Here is a 6,438-nt window from a genome sequence, read left to right on the forward strand (position 1 = left end):
TTTTCTGGGAACTTCCCATTACATGAATCATCCACCCCCAGCTTCCTTCTTGGAACTGGGTCTGACTTTCTACTCCGTTACATGACCGGGTTATCCTTAAGAATATTAACGTAACATTCTACAGGAACTTCCCATCAACGGTAAGAAACAATTTAGACTCATATACCTATTGGAGTATCAGGGAGCAGTTTAACCTCGTATACCGATTGGAGGATTAAGAAGCAGTTTATACTCTTATACTTGTCGGAGTGTTGAGAAGCAGTTTATACTCGTATACTCTTCGGAGTGTGGCATTCGACTCAATTGAGCGATATAACTCGGAGTGTTAAGAAGCAGTTTATACTCTTATACTTGAAACAAGCCTTGGTAGGATGAAGGATCCTCCTGTGGTACGCGCAGTACTTTGGATCCGCAGTATTATCAGCTTCCTCCTGATCTGGGATAGGTGGTAGCTTGATCTTGTTATTTTCAAGGAGGGACTCAAAAATAGCCGGAACATCTTCGTCCTTGAAGGAGTACTCTTTTTGGAGTCTCGGATCCGAAGTCTTTTGCTGCCTTCGGGGTTGTTGCGATGTCTGGTTAACGTCTACAACCGCTGCATGTGCCTTTCCTTTACCACAGGAGGCGAAGTTTGAGTTCGGAAGATTCGCCGTCGGTTGGCTCCTCTCGGCTTTCTTCCTTCGGAGGAAGCGTTCAGCTCGCTCTCCGCGCATCTTCAACTCTTTCCAAGTGTTGGATGGTGCAACTCCCATAACTTCTAATATCTCAATAGATAGGTTGTTATGACAAGTCTGGAGGATGAAGTCCTCCGTGATCGGATCTCGGCAGTTCATTGCTTTATTCCGAAAGCGCTTGACGAAGTCGTCGACTGTCTCGTCATCTTCTTGTTTCTCATCGAAAAGTGTCCTGATGGATACCTCATCGTCGTCATCAAAGAAGTTACCAAGGAATGAGTTCTCCATATCGTCCCAGTTGTTAATACTTCCGGGCTTGAGACGGCGGTACCAATCGAAGGCCGGCCCGCGAAGGGTGCCAACGAATGACCGAACCATCAAGGCTTCATTACCGGAGATCATACCCAAGTGGGATTTGAAGTAGATCAGATGTTGTGTGGGCGAACCCTTCCCGTCAAACGGCGTGAAGTTAATCAAGTTGAACTTCGCCGGGTATGCTATTGTGTCCCACTCTCTTGGATATGGACATGGAATGCCAGTCCTCTTTACCTCTCGATCAGACATTAGAGCGTTGATTTTACTCTCGAGATCTTTCATTTTTTCATCATCACTTGTGTCGGACCTTGGACGATTCTTAAGAGGAATAACGGGGCCACCCCCAGCGTTGTCGTCTTTAGTGGGGCCACCCCCAGCGTTTTGGTCAACGAGAGGGTTATCAGCATTAAGGCGTTCATCCACATCTGAATCGCTACCTACTTGGTTAGCAGCGTTGCGACGGCTGGATTCGCCCATTTGATTGGAAAGAGCCTGAATCTGTCGGTCGTGCTCTTCCTTCATCTGTTGCATAGCCGTTTCTATTTCGAATTTAAATGCTTGCTTCTGCTTGGCTAGAGCATCCTCAACCATTTTAGCTGCTTCTTCGGTGTTAATCATAAACACTTCGCGGGATTGCCCTGGGCTAGATACCGTATTGTCAGAAGCGACTGCAGAGTTAGCATCCGATGCTTCATCGTCCGAGGATAACCCTCTCTGCATTCTCTGGTAGTCCCTACGTCTAGTGGTCCCTGATCGCAACCGGGTTAGACGATGAGATATAAGCGGGTCAGAGCTAGAAGGTCGAATCGACTTTCCCTTATCAGCCATATTTATTGTGACTTCCGGGAGTTCGTCACCTTGAACAACCGATCTCTTTTTACGGAGACGTTTTGGTTTGGACTTAGTCATTCCGTTGGAGATCCTCTCGGATACGGAGACCCTCTGCGGAGCGGTCTTGGGACAACTGCACGCTGATAATACTGCCCTGATTAGTTCGGCGCACGGGTAGTGAGATTTGGTTTCTCGGGCATATCTTTTCCGAGACTCGTTCATACCCCCAGCCCGATAGTACAACTCATCGATCAGATGACCGGAGCAACCTATCGTGTGTTGACATGACTCCCCTGGTATAACGTTGTCATCGTCAGATGAATACGTTTCTTTCAGGGGATTTGCCGCTTTATTAGCATTCTTAAGAGTCACGTGTTTAGAACTACGCTTTTGGGAGCGCATGATCTCAACAGGCTCTTGGTTTTGGATACACACCCCCAGGCGGGCGGAAATTGGAGTTTTCCCTTTATGAGAAGGCTTGAAATTGTTGCGAGGGCGTGTGCGACCTCCAGCTCGACGAGTCGCTCGGGGTTCAGTCACCGGACCCAAGCATTCTTCGATCAGAACTTTGCCTCGATCCTCGTGCAAAGGACCCAGGCGATCGACTATCCTCACTTTGAATCGGGACAAATCCACGTTGTCACGGTGCCCCGCCGGAGGTACGGAACTCACAGGGATCGACGAAACAGGTGTAGAACATCTTCTGCCTTGACTCTGGCGCGGGTCAGATTTAAGTGACCGACAGGTTGGAGGGTCGGATTCAAGTGACCCGCAAAGTGGAGGGTCGGATTTGGGTGACCCGCAAAGTGGAGGGTCGGACCCAAGTGACCCACGATTTGGAGGGTCGGATTTGGACGACCTGCAGATTGGCGGGTCGGATTTTGGTGACCTGCAGATTGGAGGGTCGGACCCAAGTGACCCGCGATTTAGAGGGTCGGATTTGGGCGACCTGCAGATTGGCGGGTCAGATTTGGGTGACCTGCAGATTGGCGGGTCGGATTTTGGTGACCTGCAGATTGGAGGGTCGGACCCAAGTGACCCACGATTTAGAGGGTCGGATTTGGGCGACCTGCAGATTGGCGGGTCAGATTTGGGTGACCTGCAGATTGGCGGGTCGGATTTTGGTGACCTGCAGATTGGCGGGTCGAATTTTGGTGACCTGCAGATTGACGGGTCGGATTTGAGTGACCCGCGGACCGGCGGGTCGGATTTGAGTGACCCGCATTTTTCGATCTTTTCGGCCGCCGTCTTGGACTTTGGCCTCCAAACTTTGTGCAGTTTTGGTGGCTTCTTTTCCACTTTTTCCCTCTGCGATCTTTTGACCTCTTGCGCAAGCATTCCGCAAGAATTCGCGCGCGCGCAAGCAGTACGCGACGCTTTTTGATCCGCTCTTCAAGAGTTGAACGGGTCCTTTTGACTTGTACCCATTCACTTGTTGGTGATTTGGAGGAGAGGGCATTTTTTCGCTGTTGGGGCGCTTGACGTTGCCTAATTTTCAGATCCGCCTCATAACGGATCCCGTCAATTGACTCCAAGGCTCTAGCGAGTTGGCGCGCACAACGTTAGCGCTGCCTTTGACGAGTTCTCTTTGATAAAATAGGCGCACCTTCTGTACTCAAATCCTTGATTGAGGAGGAGTTCAGATCTGCAGATCCGGACTCATTGGAGACCGGAAGGGCGTTGTAAGGTTCAGCTAGCGCAACAACGGGGGCGTTGATCTTCCTTCGCTTGCGAGAGGCGGAGGATCTAGAGGAGGAGGACGACAGATATTCCTCGAACTTCAGTTGGTCGAACTCGTATTCGACCACTTCTTCAACCGGGATGCAGATCCGAGGTTGCGACACGACAGCCCCGGCAGCGAAGCTGTTGTAGAAAGTTAATATATTCATTGCGGTATTCATTACAACTTCGGTCGTTACAATGAAAACAAAAAGATAATCTTTTTATAAGATCTTTACACAATGAAAACAAAAGTTACAACTCTCGTCAAAACAAACGCAGAGATCGTTTATCGGTCGTCTGCTTGCGTGGGATCTTTGCCTGTGCCGGGGTTTATCCGTGGACCACCTTAGATCTGGATCCGGTTGATGAAAAATTCGGCAGAGCTTCGCCTTCGCCGAGGAAGTATTTGATTTGAAGCGCTGAAATCGACCAAGCGAAATCAGGGGCGAAATCAGGGCTCTTCTCGAGATCAAGACCAAGCCTGATCTCAAGGAACGGAGGAAACGGGCTTCGGATCTCTCGAACTCTCCTTCTTTATGCCGAAGAACTCGCCAAGATCTGTCAATCCTCGCTGAAATTCGTGCTCCTTTGACTCCTCAATCCGGCAGCACTTCGTCCTCTTGATAATAACCCCGCCCCGCTGAAAGGAGGCCCTAGGCTTGTATTTATAGGGCTTCGGAAGCGGTTATTTGGATGAGAACAAGTGATTTGGCTCTATCTTCAGTTAACAACAGCCTAACCACGTTTGGGGATGATATCAAATTAGTTAGAAACCCCTGGAACAGATAAAACCTGCGAAAACAGCATCAAAACCGTCAAAACGTATTTCGGGATCCGTACTGCGCTTGCGCGGGTCGGACCAATCCGACCTGCCCTTGCGCGGGTCGGATCAGTCCGACCCGCGCTCGCGCGGGTCGGTTTGTTCCGTCCCGCGCTCGCGCAGGTCAGTTTGTTCTGTCATGCGCTCGCGCAGGTTTGTTGATTTATATGCTTTGAGTTGATTGACGCGTGCGTGTTGATTGACGCATGCGAGCTGATTGGCGCGCGCGAGCTGACTGTCAAGCGCGCAGGTCACTTGATTCGCCGTTTTGCTTCAGGCGCTTGTCGGCGTCAGATAATCCTCTTAGACTCGGATAACAATGTCCGTCGTCTTCTCTCTGTCTCGAGCTGTGTGTGGATACCTATAGGCATTTTTAGACGCCTACAGATACCCCCTCCAAAGTATTCCAGACTCATTCTTTTATTGAGGAGTCTGGAATGCTTTGGATAAGATAGGCCATCTCCTCTATTTCGTAGAGCGACCTTTAACTACCTCAATTCTTAACTTCTTCAGCCTTCAATCTATTCATTGTTCCATCGAATAGATGAAGTTCTTCCGGCGCTGCGTTTATCGTCTGACCGTTGTCGAAATCTTGAACTGAGATTGGTGTGTAAGTTTCTGAACTTAGCTCGTGCCATTGAGTTGACTTTGAACTAATCCTCTCCGTCAGAAATTCATATCTGATTGTAACTGAAATCCTTGGAGTCATCTTTTGCCTTATTTTGGCGAAATTGCTGATGCGTTGACCGGCATCGATCTTTACTGTAACGCGTTGACCGGCGTTAACACAGTTTATACTCGTACGTTTGCTAGAGTCCACCGTTTTATTTCTTGATAGTTCATTTTACTAAATGAGCTACAATTAATAGACGAAAGACAAACATCCATATATTGAATAAATAAATAAATATAATATTATGTAACTACAGCACTCATGGGGTGCTGCATGTTTATTTTATGATTTTTTAAGTAAAAGTTGAAGTGCAATATTTTTAGACTAAGAGGAGCAACACATATAAGTTTACATGACACGTACCTTCTTAAGTTTGCTTATAAATCTGCCACTCCTCTGAATATTTGACTAAACTTAACAATTTTGATATGATCTTTCGTTTATACCCTTAATTAACCTAATAATAATCCAAATGTTTAACTCATATATGTTTTCTTTCGTTGGTCATTTTTTAGCTGGAGGACTAATCTGGAGTAACTCATATATAGCGAGTTAAAAGGTTTGATGGACTGATTAAAAATATGAAAGATTTATGGGACTACAAACGTTACAAAACTTAAAAAAATTTAAGCAACTTGCCTATTATTAACTTGTAAGCTAACACTGATGGTGGGTCCCAAAGTTCCAGTGGAATCTGAGTGGTACAAACCAAACCCAAAAATATAGAGTACCTACCAAGTGCTGGTGAGCTGCTGAATTTTTGTTGTGGGTTCCTCGCTAACTAACATACATGGTAACAGCCTGCAGCCCGCCACAACTTAGGACCACTAGCTATTCTCTACGGCCCCGTTTGGCAAAATGATTAATGTACTTAGCTCATTTGATAATCCGAAGGACTAAATTATTAACCCGTTAAATAAGTTTTATTTTAGTCCTTATGATCAGTTTTAGTGTTTGGGAATAACAATGATTTTGACTATTTTCTTTATAATTAGAAGGGTTAACTTTTATTCCATCTAAATAGAAGTATTAGTAAACCCCTCATTTTGAGGGGTTAACTCATTTTAACCCCTCTAGAGGGGTTAACTTAACCCTTCTATATTTTTTATGCTTGGCAAATTATGGAGGGTTAACTCACTTTAACCCTTATATAGATTTGTTGTGTTTGATAGGTTAAGAAGGGGTTAAGTCTCCTTAACCCCTCACTTAACCCTTTGCCAAATGGTACCTACATGACTACATACAATAAGATCGCATGTCTAGCGAGCTGACTGTTCTGATTGGGATTGGTTTATAACTCATGAGTGCTTCAAAGCTAATAATCCAGTACTTCGTAATGAAATATAAAGATTGTCTTTATTATAATTGTACAAATTTGACCTTTTTTTTCTTTTGATAATATT

The sequence above is a fragment of the Asparagus officinalis genome, chromosome 1, assembly GCF_001876935.1.
Source record: "Asparagus officinalis chromosome 1, Aspof.V1, whole genome shotgun sequence".
In the NCBI taxonomy this organism is placed as follows: Eukaryota; Viridiplantae; Streptophyta; class Magnoliopsida; order Asparagales; family Asparagaceae; genus Asparagus; species Asparagus officinalis.